Here is a 19104-nt window from a genome sequence, read left to right as displayed (position 1 = left end):
CCCACCACTAAAAGCCATTTTATTCATATAATAGCATATCTTTTGCTCGTTCTTTTGTTTTTGATTTTGCAAAATCAAAAGGTTATGCGTTTATTTTCGATCTTATTTCAAGCGTTGTATTTTTTGTTGTATATATTCCTATTTATTTCAGCAAAAACATTTCTCTTTAATTATTTTATGTAGGGAGATTTTCACCAACAGATCTTCGAAAACGTGTAACTATGACATGATGAGGATTGTAGGCTATATCTGGAGAATACTGTGTTAACTGCTTATTGACGACATTACGTCTTATTAGAGAAAGTTCTGACCTTTTTGTGTAGACTTACAATTACGCGTCACTTCACGCCTGACTTAAAATCCAGCACCACATAACTGCTAGGAAGAACTCGTTCCTATTTATAGACTTTTAATAAGCGTTATTTATCGTATTTAAGTCCGGCTGCATGGCTAAATGCCTAGCGTGCTGTTCTTTCGTCACAGGTCCCGGGTTTGATTCCCGACAAGGTCGGAAATTATAATCATCACTGGTTAATTCCGCTGGCACGGGGGTTGAGTTTTTGTGTCGTCTTCATCATAAAGCTGAACAATGTCTTCTCCATATCTGCCAGTTTTTTAGATTTCCAACTTCTTAATTTTTAAGTTTCCTTTTCAATTTTTTTTACTTTTATGTTTTATACATTTTAAATTTTTTCCATCTTTTTTCTGTTTTATTTTGTAAGGACGGCACACACACTCAGTGCCGGAGCCAGTGGAAATAACGATTTGAGATTAAAATTCCCGACCCGGCCGGGAATCGAACCCGGGGCCTCTTGAGCCAAAGGCTTGCACGCTAACCATTTAACCATGAAGCCGGACACCAGTTCGCCTGATGCGTTGTGGGGCGTTATGTTGGACACATGGTAGGAGATCGCTCTCGACGAGGGAATACTTGAGGAAGCCTGAGTCAATGCCACGTCGGTTCCAACAAGTTGTTCAATCCGATGGATACTGGACGATGTATTAAGTCATGTCTAAAATGGTCCTTTTCAGGACTAACATAATTAAAAACACAATGCCAGATTTCGCAATGAATTTATGTAAACCAAACACCATGGCGCAACAGCCCTGAAAGGTCAGGGCCTACCTAGCGACCGCTGTTCAACCTGAAGGCCTGCAGATTACGATGTGTCGTATGGTCAGCACGACGATTCATCTTGGCCGTTATTCTTGGCTATCTGTACCGGGGCCGCTATCTCACCGTCATACAGCTCCTCAATTGTAATCGCAAAGGCTGAGTGAACCTCGAACCGGCCCTCAGATATAGGTAAAAATCCCTGACCTGGCCGGGAATCGAACCCGGGGCATCCATGTAAGAGGCAAGCACGCAACCCGTACAGGGCGAGGCTGGCTTTGGTTAACGCAACACACTGAAAAAGTACAATTTTCTCAGCTACACAGAGAAATTTCGAATCATGGATACGTGTTTAGGCTTTCTCTCTTTATAGGTCTAATACAGGGGTGTCCAATTTGTAAGGCTCGAGGGCCATATTGGAGACCTTAGTCATGTTCACGGGCCGCATTTTAATAGTAGGCCACTTTCGTAAAATTCTGGAAACAGAGGTACGACTATGAAATAATAAGCATGGTTCAATTGAAATGAAGTTGCTTAAATCATTACTTCACAATTGCGTAAAAGCGTGGAATTTGGAGCCGGGCTCAGTCTGGTGGTATTTTAAGGTGCTCAAATACGTCAGCCTTGTGTCGGTAGCTTTATTGGCACGTGAATGAACTCCTGAGGGATTAAATTCAGGCACCTCGGCGACCCGAAAACCGTGAAAGTAGGTAGTAAGACGTGAAGCCAATAACATTATTATTATTATTATTATTATTATTATTATTATTATTATTATTATTATTATAGATGAGAGTTTGTTCAATTTTGCACAATAAACTACATACATTCTGGTACATTTTTGGTAGAAATCTAGAAATCACTAAAATGGTGATTGGCTCCATATTAGTAAGTGCACTCAATTGGTAGTGACTGGAGTAAATTAGGGTGGTCTAGAAAATTATCCACCCATTTGTGAATGAAAGTTGCATTCTCAAACCTGCTTAGAGTTGTGCATGAGTGACTTTGTATGCATCTTTGTGCGGAGCAGATCATAATCCACCGATGACACCTTGGTACATGGACACTTCGCACTGACGCATTAACAGAATCTGATCTGTATTCGCTCTCAGACATTTATTGTTGCTGTGGGGTAGTGCACACCCCACAACAGTATTCTAGACTGTACCGTACGAGTGAGAAATAGAGAATAGAGAATAGTTTTCAATAGATCAACTTGCCATCCATCTTCCAAATAAGCTGACAACGATAAAACGAACTACGAAGGTCTGGAAGACTTCCCTTCGGGTTTCTTGGAAAGAAGCAGGGGTATTATGTCGTCTTCGGATCGGCCATGGTATAGCAACGCACTCCTATTTATTGAAGGGAGAATAACCCCCAGTGTGTGCTTGCGGTGGCCATTTTACCGTGGTACACATCCTTATGGAGTGCGTGGACCCGGTCGATCCGCACCGTAGTCTAAAACTTCCGAGTGTATTTGGGTACAAAACATGACGACCTCGCGTCACACTACTACCTTCCGACGGCAGCCCGGTGTCTATTAGCGGCTTATAGGATTTACTACGTCTACTGTAGCCGGAGTTGCCAAATCGTCTACTGCACTCGATACGAAGAAAGGGTAAAGACTGAAGAGAGTGCTTTGGCAACCTCGCCACACCAAACAAGGATCACTCAGAACTCGTGAACACCGCAGGGTGTGATCGATTGCTGGCTTCCAGCTCGCTTCCAGGAGCAGAGGCCGTCATGTTTTGTTCCCAAGTATAGCTTCTCCCTCATCTTAAGAGATGACGGGCAGTCAGCAGACCTCGTCATCCGTTTTATGAGGGAGAGTGGCCTGTTTTATCGTGCATACAAGTTTGAGTTTTATTCATCTGCTTTTAATTTTATTTTTTTGTTAACTACTTTTTATTCTGTTGACTCTGTTTTAGCTTGTTTTGTGAATTTTATGTGTTTTTAATTTTTAACTTGAATGATATATAAGATTACACTTCCAGGCAATTCTACCCCAATATATATTCTCTATCATTTTATAAGAAAATAGGCCATTGGGATTGCGAATTAGATTCACTGATTATTTTAAATTCATCTTCATTCTTCATTGAAAATCCATGGCCTGTTTCCAGTCATTTGACCGGGTCAGGAATGAAATGAATGAAGCCCCCATTTAGCAGCAAAGATAGGAATTGTGCCGGCTGCCGAAGCCTGTCGCACTCCTCTGGGACAATGATTAATGCCTGACAGATAAAAATAACAAAATGATATTGGAGAGTGTAGCTGGAACGAAGAATGAAAAGGAAAACCGCAATATCGGGAGAAAAACCTGTCCCACCTCCGCTTTGTCCAACACAAATCTCACGTGGAGTGTCCGAAATTTGAACCATCGAACCCAGCGATGAGAGGCTGGCGCGCTACCACCTGAGCCACGGAGGCTCTTTATTCTTCAGTATCACTTTTTACATTCTAGTCAGTGGATGAATTTTAGAATTTTAATTATCATTACATTTCCTTTCATATTAGATTAGGAAATGAAGTCTTAAAGGAAGTAGATGAATATTGTTACTTGGGTAGTAAAATAACTAACGATGGCAGAAGTAAGGAGGACGTAAAATGCATACTAGCACAAGCAAGGAAGAGCTTTCTTAAGGAAAGAAATTTGCTCACTTCAAACATTGATATAGGAATTAGAAAGATGTTTTTTAAGACTTTCGTGTGGAGCGTGGCATTGTATGGAAGTGAAACATGGACGATAACTAGCTCAGAAAGAAAAAGAATAGAAGCTTTTGAAATGTGGTGTTACAGAAGAATGCTGAAGGTGAGATGGATAGATCGAATCACGAATGAAGAGATACTGAATCGAATTGGTGAGAGGAGATCGATTTGGCTAAATTTGACGAGAAGAAGAGATAGAATGATAGGACACATCTTAAGACACCCAGGACTTCTTCAGTTGGTTTTTGAAGGAAGTGTAGGTGGTAGGAACGGTAGGGGTAGACCAAGGAATGAATATGACAAGCAGATTAGAGCAGATGTAGAATGCAATAGTTACGTAGAAATGAAAAGGTTAGCACAGGATAGTGTGGCATGGAGCGCTGCATCAAACCAGTCTATGGACTGATGACTCAAACAGCAACAACGTCATATCATTAGGGGCCGATGACCTGGATTTTAGGCACGTGTAAACATTGAGCATCATCAATAGATTAACACTATAAACTTGCTCTTTCTGTGGTTTATTCTAATATGGTACGCTAAGTAAATCCTGTGAAAATCAGACGACTATGTTGATCGGATTTTTATGGACAGCAGTGAAGTATCTTCCACCATCTACCAACACTGCAGGGGTCAAGGATATGTTACTATGCCACTTATGATAGGACAATTCATTTCAGTATCAGATATAATGATACAGACGTGTGCTTTGATCGCAGGTGGCTGGTAATGAGATTTTAATTTACCCGACGTTTCAATTGCAAACAGAGCTAATATTGTCAATTATCACGTAAAGCTTGGTTATAATTACCTCTGCTGTCTCTCTGGAGGATCATCATTATGTTCGCGATGCTCGCTCGGAATACATTTAGTATGCCGGCGAATTGAGGAGCAGTGTTCTTTATGTTTGAGTGTTCAAGTATAAGGTGCTACCTAAATTACATTCAACTCTGGATAAGGTATATCATATTTCTCAATAATATTTATGTGACTTGTTTTGCCTGTGGGGCACATACGGCTTCCACAAAGAGCCATTGCAAATCGATTTATTACATTTATGCGGTGTCTCACATTGTACGCGCATTCCAATTGTCTGTAGGTTCGTTTTCTTTTTTTTACAATTTGATTTACCACATAGATAGGACCAATAATAATAATAATAATAATAATAATAATAATAATAATAATAATAATAATAATAATAATAATAATAATAATAATAATAATAATAATAATAATACATCTCCAGAAACCATCCAGTACATAACCCAGGTTGTCGATTAATGGCAAACACAGACTACAAGTACAGACATGACCAAATTGCAAAAATCATTCACCAGAAATTAGCCCGACAATTTAACCTAATCCATTGTACTCCAGCATATTGGAAGCACAAACCCCAATCAGTCTTAGAAAGTGAAAATTACAACCTTTACTGGGATAGAAATATCATCACTGATAAAATTATTACCTGCAATAGACCAGATATAAATTTTGCAGATAAAAAACAAGACAATCTGCTTCATAATCTGCCCTAATACTCCCAACCTCCAATCAACACATACAGAGATTTCCAAATAGACAGATCTAGCCACAAAGATAAAAAACATGCGGAAACTCAACAATGTTATCATAATTCCAGTAGTAATTGGATGTAATGGTATTATACCAAAGACACTACACAGGAGCATTGAAGCTCTTAACCTCCACCCTCTCACTTACAGAGAATTACAAAAAGCAGCAATCCTGGCCACTTGCCATATAGTAAAAAAAATTATTGGCATGAAACATCCAACATATACAGAGGATTAATGAAAATCGTCCACTAAACATTTTGACCATTTATGTATAGTAAATATCTCATAAATATCTGTCAAATTTATTTGTCAACAATGTAAGTATATACCGATATGTATGAAGCATATGTGCGTATGTACTAATTAGTACTTCTTCAATGTACATTGTACCGAAGAAACTCATAAACCCAATTATAAAATTGTGAATTATATAATAATAATAATAATAATAATAATAATAATAATAATAATAATAATAATAATAATAATAATAATAATAATAATAATAATTGTTACGGAGTTATCCGTGGAAGGCAGAGGTGAAAGAAGGTGCGGGCTGGAATGGGTCTAACTACAAGTTCGAAAGATGAATTAAAATTTCAACAAAGGTTATATTTTCAAAACTTAACAATGGTGACATAGAATTTGAAAACTTAACAAGTCAACAACAAGCCAAAGTCAGATACAAAGAAATTACAAGTGTTAGGGGATTATTACAAGGTCTGGGCTTCGAGCCCCACAATCACAATCCTTGAGCTATTAGCCCAACTTTACCAAGGTACAAAATTGAACAAAGGGGCAGAAAACCCCATCATGCCAAGGAACACTTGCTCCTAATTACAATGTTAAGCCTCCTAGAGGCACACAGAGATCAAATTTAGGAAAGAGCAGACCCGCTCTCAAAGTTCAAGCCTATCAGGAGGCCATAAGCAGACTTCACACTAACTGCCCTCAAGGCACACATATAATGGTACAGGAGTACCTCGTACCCAATCTACTGGGCCTTCTCAGGAAGGAAAACAAAACGAGTTAAATAAATGGCCCAAAATACAAAATTGAATGGAGGCGATTACTTGCACTCCTACACTAAAGTTTTTTAAAAACCTATGTGGCGCTAGGCCGATAATACAGGGGCTAATCCCAAGCTAGCGAGGTGACTCGTATGAGAAAACTTTAATACATTAAGGAAGAGAAGAAACGGTTATGAAAACATAGTCACCTCAATTTCAAAATGAAGGGGAGCTCGAGAGGGTAAAGCACTCTCTATCCCCGCTTTACAGTAAAAGAGATTTGTAGATTTTACATAGACAGAAAAGGAATTTACATTTTAAAAAGATGGGTTACATATTAAAGGATTCGAACCCTCCCCGAGAGTTAGACTGCTGAGCTAGCAAGAAATAAAGATGTTAAAAGGCCATTACCTTGTAGAAGAACTGCTGTCTGAAGAACGAGGCGCTTACCGCCCCCTGCTATATATCCACACGCTAAGCTAGATGTTACTGAAGTGGCCCCGGGACAAGAATTTCAGCAGTTTTTATACCCTCGTGGAAAATTCGAGACCTTTCAAGAATGAGTAAACACACCCCCTCAACTTTATTGGATAGCTTAGAGCTACATATCCATATCGAAGAAGACATACATGATTGGCTGAGAATTAATTAAATAAATTCGGGATTGGCTAAGTTCAAACCTGGCGGAAGGAAGGATTAATATTGCCAACCCAAAGATAACAGAACAAAATATAGTAAAGACAAAACTTATGAATAAAAAATTTCTCCAGGAAAGTTCATTCCTTCGCACCAGAGTGCATAACCGTAGTTTTTATGTAGAGACATCTGGTAGAGAACGTCCACACTTCTTGATCAATGACAAACAAAAACACTTCAAAATTCACACAGAGCCATCTTCTGAGAAACTGTTGAGTTAATACAGTTTTTTGAAGTTCAGGCTTTCTCCTGTAGAGGAGTTTCGATTGGCGCAATATTTGAACTAGCGGCGTGGAGGTGTACCGCACGGTACAATAATAATAATAATAATGTTATTGGCTTTACGTCCCACTAACTACATTTACGGTTTTCGGAGACCCCAAGGTGCTGGAATTTAGTCCCGCAGGGGTTCTTTTACGAGGCACAAAATCTGGCGATACAAGGCTGGCGTATTTGAGCACCTTCAAATACCATCGGACTGAGCCAGGATCGTACCGGCGAAGTTGGGGTCAGAAGACCAGCGCCTCAACCGTCTGAGCCACTCAGCTCGGCACAGATAGGTCCTATAGCGACGATGGGATAGGAAAGTGCTAAGAGTGGAAAGGAAGCGGCTGTGGTCTTAATTTTTGGTACAGCCCCAGCATTTTCCTGGTTTAAAAGTGGGAAGCCACGGAAAACTATCTTAAGGGCTGCCGACAGTGGGGTTCGAACCCGCTGTCTCCCGGATGCAAGCTCACAGCTGCGCCCCCTAATCGCACGGCCAACTCGCCTAGTGTTCGTCATATTAAAATGATCAGTATTCGGAACATGTAAAAATAAAGTAGAGACTTTTAAGAAAGACAGTCCGGAAAACGCGAGTGCTTGAAGCTGTTGGTTATTTTGTAGCCCACGGATAATTTAGTTCTCCGGAAATTAAAATTAAGATGATTTTCCTCAATGGTAAATTGTTACTAATAATAATAAAAATAGAAATATTGGTCTAAGCACAACAGGATTTTTCCAAGACCGAGGAAAGTAGATGATGGCTTCGGGGGCTTGGCTAAGATAAATAAATAAATAAATAAATAAATAAATAAATAAATAAATAAATAAATAAATAAATAAATAAATAAATAAACTAAAGACAAATTAATTATGCAATAAATAATACAAGAATGATAACGATCAAACTTTAAATGGGAGAGTAGCCTTCACATACAGGTTCCATCTGATTCACTTTTGAACAGGATCTCATTATAATTGGCACATTCGAAATTAAAAACTGAACAAAAGGGTTCAGAAAAGGCGGAATCAAATTTGTAACGAGGCCAAACCTATGCGAGGTTCCTCTGATCCCTCTTAAAACAAGGACAAATCCTAAACTACATTTTCAGAAAGAGAATTTAAGTGCAAGAATGTTCAACGATTGATATACAAAGTTACGTGCCCTAGGAGTCTCATGAACTCATTCCTTTCCTTCGGCTCCCTACTGTACCTTCTTAACAAAATTTCAGTTAGTAGGCCATCTACTCCAGGGCGGAGAAACTCACCGTCCGAGAATTAAGGTCTGCGTACCCCTTCGCCGATAACCAACAGACTAGGGATGGCTGAAAAATAAAGTAGCAGTTATTTTGTCACAGTTAGGTAATTGAAACGGTTACAATTTGTAACAGATATAACTAGAACATGTTTCTAATATTTTTCGTAACTAAAAGTATAATCCAGCAAATGTAACTGTCTTTCCACCTCGTGAATTCTAATAGCTAAATTATCTTTGCCCACCTCACCGACCATTGCCAGCGACCTTAGAGGGGCAAAATATTTAACTCCCTTCCCAATCATAACCAATGACGTTAAAAAAGCTTTTAATTAAAATTCGCATGTATAGGATTTAAACTGGAGCCAGTTTCCAGTAGAAAAAAAATGAAAACCTACTACCTGTTTTCCAGTCAATGATCGGTTCAGGGATGTAATAATTGTGCCGACTGCCGAAGCCTGTCGCACTCCTCTCGGGCAGTAATTAACGACTAACAGATGAAATGTGCTCGTAGAGGCGCGCGGCTGTGAGCTTGCATCCGGGAGATAGTAGGTTCGAATCCCACTATCGGCAGCCCTGAAGATGGTTTCCAGTGCTTTCCCATTTTCACACCAGGCAAATGCTGGGGCTGTACCTTAATTAAGGCCACGGCCGCTTCTTTCCAACTCCTAGACCTTTCCTATCCCATCGTCGCCATAAGACCTATCTGTGTCGGTGCGACGTAAAGCCCCTAGCAAAAAAAAAAAAAAAACAAAAAAAAAAACAGATGAAATGATGCTGGAATGAAATATGACCTGAGTACCCTGAAAAAACCTGTCCCGCTTCCGTTTCTTCCAGCATAAATCTCACATGGAGTGGCCGGGATTTGAACCACGGAACCCAGCGGTGAGTGGCCGACGCGCTGCCATCTAAGCCACAGAGGCAGTTACCAGAACCATCGCCCTCTACTATGGCTGCACTAATACGCCTTCCCAATACAGCGATATCACCGCCGTCTCGATCCTCCTATACTGCCTGCTCTATGCGAGCCTTTTTGCGACTGCGCTGCGATGTAATTTCTCCGCTAGATGGCAGACATAGACGCACAATGTTCTAATCTTATTCTAATGACGACAGCCTACAAAACACTATGCAGTATGGTCATATGTTCACTGAAGCTCGTAAATTACGTCAGTAATATTAAATATCGGCGAAATTACCTGTATGAAGTCACAGTTGGCCTCTTCATGCACAATTTAAAGACTTTCCTGGACAAAGCCTTGGAGTGGTACCGTACTTTTTGTGTTCTTGCCAACGCAATATAAAAAAAATAGAAGTCTTACGAACTTGGTTAGAATAATATCATTAACAGTTTGCTGATGTTCTTTGACCTCACACTGTAAAAAAACGCATCCTGAAAGGTTTTCTTTTCTTGCTGGTTGTTTTACGTCGCACCGACACAGATAGGTCTTATGGCGGCGATGGGACAGGAAAGGCCTAAGAATGGGAAGGAAGCGGCCGCGGCCTTAGTTAAGGTACAGCCCCAGAATTGCCTGGTGTGAACATGGAAAATCACGGAAAACCATCGTCAGGGCTGCCGACAGTGGGATTCGAACCCACTATCTCCCGGACGAAGGCTCACAGCTGCGCGCTCCTAACCGCACGGCCAACTCTCCCGGTATTCTGAAAGCGTAGACGTCGCAAGTCCTCGTATTACGCTCATACGCTTGAAGGACGTCGACAATAGGGCACAGCAGCTTAAGCGAACTCCTGCAGATGCTTCACCAGAGCAACAAAACTAGGTTTTGGGTATCGAACTCCTCCTCTGCCCTGATGCATAATCAGTTCCATTTAGCGGTGTCGAAGGTCTAGGCAGTGAGATGTTGCTGACACAAATGTCACAGTCCATCCTCTCTCCAACAACACGAACCTAGTACCCGCGAATTAGGATTTGATTTCCTGTTTCTAATTTGACTGGAATATTATCGACTGGATATCTGAGGTTGTCCAAAATGTCTAAATATGAAGACGTTTGTTTTGTGATTGTCCGTCACAATTCTTATCACAAGGAATCCACTATCTCCACGGCTTTAATCACCTTCTGAATCCGCAGCCTGTTTCCAGTCATTCGACCGGGTCAGGAATGGAATGAATAAAGCCCCCACCTAGCAGCGAAGACAGGAATTGTGCCGACTGCCGAAGCCTGTCGCACTCCTTCGGGGCAATGATTAATGAATGACAGATGAAATGAAATGATATTCGAGAGTGGTGCTGGAATGAAATATGACGAGGAAAACCAGAGTATCCGGAGAAAAACCTGCCCCGCCTCCGCTTTGTCCAGCACAAATCTCACATGGAGTGACCGGGATTTGAACCACTGAACCCAGCGGTGAGACGCCGGCGCACTGCCGCCTAAGCCGCAGAGGCTCCATCGCCTTCTGAAATAAGGTGTAAAGGCAGCGAGAGTAATCTGAGGATATCTAATTACTTCCTTTATTAGGTCCTTGCCTAGATAAAGCCGACAGCCGTTTTTCTCTTAATTCCCTTCTAGACGGTATTTCATGGAGTCGTATCTTTTCTCGCTGTGAACCACCTTGCCGAGATTGGCAAAATGGTACACAACAGTTGAATATTTTGGGGAAAGAATCTGAAGTTTCAGTTCTACGAAAAATATAACTTACACAAACGGAAAAAAACAAGTACCAACAGCTTAAAATCACTTTTGAAATATCTATAAGCATAACATGATTAATTCATTTCACAGTTCTATTCAAAATATCTCTTGTACGAACGAAAGTGACCAGACACGTTTACTCATTGTACGAAATAACTCAGATTTTCACACACATTCATGCACCAATAACACAGTGCTACACCCACACTGTCAGCGAAGATTGTGCGTCTACTGCTGCACTCTTACGGCGACTTGGAGAAATGTCGGTAGTCGCGCCTTCCTGTGTTAAACTAGTGGCATGGAGCAGGCAGTATAAGAGGATCGAGACGGCGGTGAGCGATATGGGCCTAGTTCCCATTTTAACCGCGGAGCGCTGTTTCGCTGGCATTCAAACACGATTGTTCATTACAGCACATGTAAAGTAATTTTTATATGTATTTTTAAATCTTTAGCCAATCACTCGGTGAACATATTTAAATCTTAATAAACAATTCAGTGAAGAGCATCACAGGAAAGATACAAATACCTGTCTGTCTGAGAGCTACGTACGTAGTACCTTTCTGTTTAAGGGTTTTGAGTTATAGTATTTCGGTCTTTCAAAGATCTCTGTTGTTGACGTGGCTATGGTATTTAAAAATACAGGAATAGCACACTCGCAAATAACTTCACTAACTGTGCATGTGTGATTTCAGGACAACTAAAGTGAGGAGAATCCTGCAACGCAGGCACTAAATAGTCACATTTAGACGCACCAGGATTTTTATGCACAAACGGTTGTGTTTTCAATACAAAATCATGAATAATTTTCAAAATCCACAGCAGCAAATCAGATGGGTACTGCAGCCTGCTGTTTCCATCTCTTTTATAAATAAAGTCCATTAGCACTGACGAACACCTCGGTCTTGTCAAAAGAATCAAGCAGAAGTCACACTTGTCCGCCTCTGTGGTGTAGTGGTTAGCGTGATTAGCTGCCACCCCCGGAGGTCCGGGTTCGATTCCCGGCTCTGCCACGAAATTTGAAAAGTGGTACGAGGGCTGGAACGGGGTCCACTCAGCCTCGGGAGGTCAACTGAGTAGAGGAGGGTTCGATTCCCACCTCAGCCATCCTCGAAGTGGTTTTCCCTCGTTTCCCACTTCTCCTCCAGGCAAATGCCGGAATGGTACCTAACTTAAGGCCATGGCCGCTTACTTCCCTCTTCCTTGCCTGTCCCATCCAATCTTCCCATCCCTCCACCAGACCCCTGTTCAGCATAGCAGGTGAGGCCGCCTGGGCGAGTTGCTGGTCATCCTCCCCAGTTGTATCCCCGACCCAAAGTCTGAAACTCCAGGACACTGCCCTTGAGGTGGTAGAGGTGGGATCTCTTGCTGAGTCTGAGGGAAAAACCGACCCTGGAGGGTAAACAGATTAAGAAGAAGAAGAAGTCACACTTGATTTTTAGGAGTGCTTTTCGAACAACAAAACCTTCTATATACGATAGACATGCTAACTTCATAGATGGTTAGCACAGATCTGAAAGAGAAAATGTTCGGGTTTTAAATCGTGCCTCAGACCAACAATAAAGAAATAGAAGTAACTTACCAGGGGACTTGTGCAGATCCTCAAGGATACGCGTAACTTGATCTGGTAAATGCACTACATTGCGTTGGCCTTGGGGTGTGTTTGGAACTCTCTCTACCGCATTTCCGATCACAGAAGTGCCAGACTCCACCTCCACGTTACTGCTTGCAGGAATAGCTAAGATTCCCGTTTTCAAAATTCGGTTGAGACTGAGAATGACAGCTCTAGCATCCAGCATATCATTGCTGCCTGACATTTGCCGCAGAGCGCTAAAAACCATCTCTATAGAGTCAGTGTTAAATGCTCGGGTCAGTACGAAATGAAATCCTGACTGAAGAAGGTACTTGACACAACCCACTGTTGATACTGTCGTTAACAGAATGGCCTCATACGTCTCCTTGCTAAGAAATTGTTTTCCGGCTTTCTCACTTGCGGTCTCGAGTTCCTTCAGGTACTGGGGAAAATCATTTTCCAGCCACTCTAATCTATCGTCATCCAAGCTGAAGAAATGCATCTTGTCCGGCTGCAATGTTGCTACATGTGGGCTACTGGCATCATGTATATCAAACCATTTCTTTATTTATATAATGTATTTGATAGTGGCACCTGCATTAACAAAATCGCGCGCATCTTTATGATATGAATGGTTTTTTAAGTATTCTAGGGCTGTTATTACTTCAGTCGAGAAAATACCTTTCGCGCGCCGCACATTCATTTTTTCAAAGTTAGACGGCTCAATGTGCTTGCGAGTAAGTTGATTGAATAGCATACAGTTTCTTTATAAAATCACCACTTATATCTTGGAAACCATCAAACATAGATTTTTCAAGTAAAGAATTTCTTACGTTTTTTAGAATGTGGCATTGCTCGAAGGCAAGAAAAAGAGGCCTTTCACTATCAACAGGATGACAGATCCTCGGTTTGATTTCTTTTGAAGAAAACATTCTTCTCATCATGCTGACATTCGTTTTATGATTGTCACTCACAATGCGCAACAACGAAAAGCCACAAGCTTCAAGTTCCTTTATTGTTGTGAGTGTTAAAGTATGTAGCTCTGTACCTGAAAGCCTCTTAGAGAAGAATAATGCTGCTGGTAGTCTGTATTCAGTTGTCACACCAGAAATCAAAAAACAGAGAAGGTTATTGGCCAGGGTAATTGGATTTCTCTTTTCACTTGCATGAGAGTCATCTTGAGTGATTTTTATTTGCTCAACATGGAATGAAGTGTCTTTCTGCCCAAAGAAGGTGTCGAGTTTCTTGTCGTATAACATATGCTGCTTGATGGGCATTTCATCGACTACCAATGAACTCAATCTCTCCGCTTCATTTAGGCGCTGGCTCTCAGCTAAGAGGCACTCCTTTATTAAGGGTGTTATTCCAGTCTCACAGTTTATATCTCCTACGTAGCGCGAAAGTGTGGATTTACTCGGTATGGAAAACATATGGTTTCTCGCAAATCTGTAGCCTTCAGGAGAGATAGATTGAAAAATCACGCATTGTTTTATCATATTCTCGGACCATCTTGGTAGTTTTTTGCGAAAATTCTCCACCATGTCTAGCAAAATGCATGCTTTGAGATCAGAGTTATTGGCGTCATTTTGCTGCGCTTCAATTACGGAGGTTAAAGAATCGTAATACTTATTCTGATATTATTCTAGCTTATTATGTGCTAACTTTAGTCTGTCCTCTAACACTTTTATCTTCATGTTAGCCCGCCACAATTTCATTCGAAGGTTTGATTTCTCTTTACCCGCCTTACACAACCTACTCTCAAGGTCAGAATTTGTCTGTGTCCCTACTGAACAATAACGAGTACCACAGCGGTCAGCCAGAGGAGGTCAATCTAGAAAATATTAACAAATACAAACCCACTATCCCTTACTACAAATCTAAATACCACCTTCAGGAAATTGAAATAATAGGGATAATGGTTGGAGCTCGCGGTACCATACCCCGTCACTTCGTCGCCACATAGAAGCGCTTCCAACTCCCGATGAAGCTCATTCCCGAAATTGCGACTCTTGTCCTTCGAGGCTCCATCAAGATCCTGAGACACCACCTCTACAGCTACATCTCTGAAATGCCGCACTAATAATACTGTTCCTTCTAATTTAGAGTTTTCTTCAATTAATAGATCTGTACAGAAAATTTGATATGTTTCACCTTGTACTTAGTGGCAGACTGTAAATACAGGAGGTTGTTCCTAAATAAATGGAAATGTACAGTCAGCTGAATTTAATTTTCACATAAATCCTCGTCCAGTCCGCCAGTGGATTCACAGCCTTCATCACGCTACATTTTCTTGCTTCTATGAGTAATTGGTGACTTATGAATACTATGCCTATTCTGCTTTTCAGCTGGAAGCTCGTGTGGTGGATACGCGGGAAAAACGCTAGGAACAACATTAGGTCTCAGGCGCCTTTTTTTTTTAAAACCGGAACAAAAGTCACTTTCCAGAAAGTGTACACTACAAACTACCGATGATCTTGAAGTGAAATTCGGCGAGAAATCCTTCCTTGAAATAATTTTTAACCATTCTTGACGCTGTTCAATCAATCAATCAATCAATACTGATCCGTTGTTGCTCGTTGAGAGGAAATTCATGAAATGAAATCCCATTTCCCGATCTCCTTTTGCTGTTACATAAAGGCACACAACCGTAAACCATATTATGAACAAAGGAAAACACAAGCTAAGATAAACACAGGTGCTCTTAGCAATGATCGCTGAACGAGTCTCGTAAAGCAGACTAATGCCAGCTTCTCAGCGCTCCAAACGCCTGAACTGGTAACTATGCCGTGTTCGCTCGTTTACATGTGTGGCCGGGAGAACGAGAAGGCGTATTAGCACGATTAGCAGTCATAGTAGAGGGCGATGCCAGAACACTGAAGTTTAAACTATGTTAATTATCTAATAATACATTTCATAATCAAGTCCCTGGTGAAAAGAATAATATACATTACCTTGATTACTCCAAACCGAGAAAAAACAATAATCTTATCCAATTTCATGTTACAAAATTTGTGGTGTCCTCAGATTTAGATTTGTTTAGTCATTAACATATGAAGGTTGTATTCACTATTCAATAATACTAATAATAATGAAAATCCACAGCCTGTTTCCAGTCATTCGACAGGGTCGGGAATGGAATGAATGAAGCCCCATCTAGCGGCGAGGATAGGAAATGTGCCTGCTGCCGAAGCCTGTCGCACTCCTCTGGGGCAATGATTAATGAATGACAGATGAAATGAAATGATATTCGAGAGTGTTGCTGGAATGAAAGATGACAGGAAAAACCTGTCCTGCCTCCTCTTTGCCCAGCAAAAATCTCACATGGAGTGACCGGGATTTGAACCACGGTATCGGGCGATGAGAGGCCGGTGGAGCCACGGAGGCTTCAATAATAATAATAATTGTACCGGGAGGTACACCTCCACTCCGCTAATTTAAAATGTGCGCCAGTTGAAACTCCTCTGCTGGAGGAAGTCTGAACTTTATCTACGCTATTAATTCTTTACCTTCTCAGAAGATGTCACCACGTGGAAAATTTTGAGTTTTTGAACTGTGTCATTTTTGATGTGTTTTTGTTTCGCTTGAAGTAAGAAGTGTGAACTTTCTCTTCTAGAGGACACTACTGAAGATCAACAATAGTGCACCCTAGTGCGGAGTCAAAGAACTATTTTGTTGGAGAAATTTTTATTTCAAATGTTTGTTTCTTGCTAAATTTCTTTCTGTTATTGTTTAAGTTGGCTGTATACCCCTCTTTTCCCCCTTGTTTTAGATTTATCCAATCCCGAATTTCTTTTAGTAATTTCCGACCAATCCGATGTATCTTCCCCCATCTTGGATATGTTTCTGTACCCTAGCCAATAAAGTAATTGTGGGCGGGTGTTTTCATTCCCCTAACGCCTAGAAACTTCCGCGAGAGGATTTAAACTGCTGATTTTAGGGTCTCCGGGCCACTTCTGTTCCATCTTTCAGTGTATAAAGTACATAGCAGGAGGCGGGAAGCGCCTCTTTCCTCGGCAGCGGTCATCAATAAGGTAATGGCCGATTAATAAATTCTTTCTTTGCTAGCTCAGCAGTTTAACTCTCGGGGCGGGTGCGAAGCGTTCCACCATGTAACCTTTTCCTAAAATGTAACAATCTTTCTTCTATTCTCTTTTAAGCTACCTTCTGGGATAGAGAGTGCTAACCCTCTCGAGCTCCCACTCTTATTGTTTTGAGGTGAACTTTTCTCAACCTATTCTTCGTTAATGTAAAACAAATTGCTCTTTTCTAAAGTCACCTCGGTAGTATGGGATTAGCCCTTGCATTAGTGGCCTAGAGCCAGATTAGGTTTTTTTAAAAACAAGTGTATTAGGAGTGCAGATTGCCTCCTCTCAAATTGTTATTTTAGAGGTCATGTAATTGCCCCTTTTCATTTAATAGACCTCAGTAGGTTGGGTATTGTACCCCTGTGTCTATGTCCAGTGAGGACAACTTGAAGGTGGAGTTTGGTGTGGCCTGGGAGAGGCTTAAATTTTGAGAGCGAGTGGCTCTTTTGAAAATTATGTGTTGTATGCCTCGTGGAGGCTTTTCTGTGTAATTTGGAGCAAGGGCTCCTAGGTATGAATGGGGTTTTCTGCCCCTCTGTTAAAACTCGTGTTTGGGGTAAAACTGAGCTGATTGCCCAAGCTGTGTAAAATCAGGGCGCGAAGCCCAATTCCTGTAAATATTGTAACTACCCTTTTTGACTTGCTACTTTGTACCTGCCATGCGTGTTATTTCTTGTTTTTGAAAAGAAAATATAACCTTGTTAAATTTTAAATTAATTTTGCTTTCGGAGCTGGAGACCTATTCACACCCGCACCTTCTTTCACCTCTACCTACCACGGAAAAACTCCGTAACAAGTGGTAGCAGAGCGTGGTTGAATGGGTCTCAATTTAGCCCCTTTTGACGGCTAAACATTGTTTGTTCCGAACTCTAACTATTTTCCCAGTTGCTGGAATTTTTTGAGTTTTTCAAAATTGTTCTGTCACCATGCCCGGCCCTCGCGATGTTCTCCATCTTAACTATTTGCGCAAGGAGGAGTTGATCTATGAATTGACTATTAGAAATGTACAATCTGGAGGCACGGTTGCAGTAGACACAAACAAGCTTAGAGAGTCCCTAGATTTGCCCATTTCCATCCCCAATTTGGGAGAGAAAGAAATTGACGACTCTCTTTCCACGATCACGGAGAATATTACTGGGCTAGCTTCTGTAGTTAGTTTTTTTGATGAAAATGATCCTTCTCCTAATCAAATTAAGCGTGTGCAAGCTAGGCTATATCATTTTTCGAATAGGGTTAACGATCTGTTGTCTCTAAAGTCGAATGACGTTCAGAAGAAGGAAGCTAGTACGCTGCTTGAAAATATGTCTGAATTATCTAGCAAGGTCACTCAATTGTTAACAGGGGAGGTTCCTCCCAAAAGCGATCTACCCACCACAGTGAATGCAGGTAGTGAGGAAGCGCCTCCCAAGGGAGAAGTTAATAGGATAACCGTTGCTGCTCAAACTATCCCTGCCCCATTGGACAACGAATCTGAACGTCGTGCATCATTGAGTAACATCCGTTCGGAATTAACTTCCTTGCCATTGAAACCTTTACCTACTATGTCACCCGGGTTTAGCAGCTTGCCTCATCCATTGGCAATGTTGCTCAGAGGCATCTCTAGGTTTTCCGTTAATACCACAAGTGATGTAATTTCTTTTTTAAGATTTCTAGTTGAATTTCAGGATCATGCCCTTGTGTTTTCTCTTTCTCCATGTCAAATTTTGCAAATTATCTATCCGTATGCTATTGGTATTCTCTCAGATAAAATCGTAAGAGCCATTGCCGAGCAATCATCTATTGAGGATTTCCATGCCCATTTGCTAGCTAACTTCATCCCGGCTAGGGCCAGGTCCTCCCTTATTCAGAAGTACTATTACCGTGTACAACGCTTGGATGAAAACTTGGCTGATTTCATACAGGACATTAAGTTTTATACTAGGGTGTTTGCTCTTCATTTCCCTGAGGATCAGATTGTACAAGCTATTGTGGAAGGGATTTCACCACCCTACAGGTCATATTTGTGTTTCGCGGCGTGCCCGCAAACTTTCTCTGAACTTGAAGCATTGGCCGTCTCAGCGGAAGGAGTTAGATACGCCGATTCTTTGCGTGTCGCGAAAGAACCCCCGCCTTCCTTTAGTAATACTCGGCCTCCACCTCGCCGACCAGTCAATCCCCGTAAATGTTATGCTTGC

This window comes from Anabrus simplex, chromosome 1 (assembly GCF_040414725.1).
Source record: "Anabrus simplex isolate iqAnaSimp1 chromosome 1, ASM4041472v1, whole genome shotgun sequence".
Taxonomy (NCBI): domain Eukaryota; kingdom Metazoa; phylum Arthropoda; class Insecta; order Orthoptera; family Tettigoniidae; genus Anabrus; species Anabrus simplex.
This window is presented reverse-complemented; position numbering follows the sequence as displayed.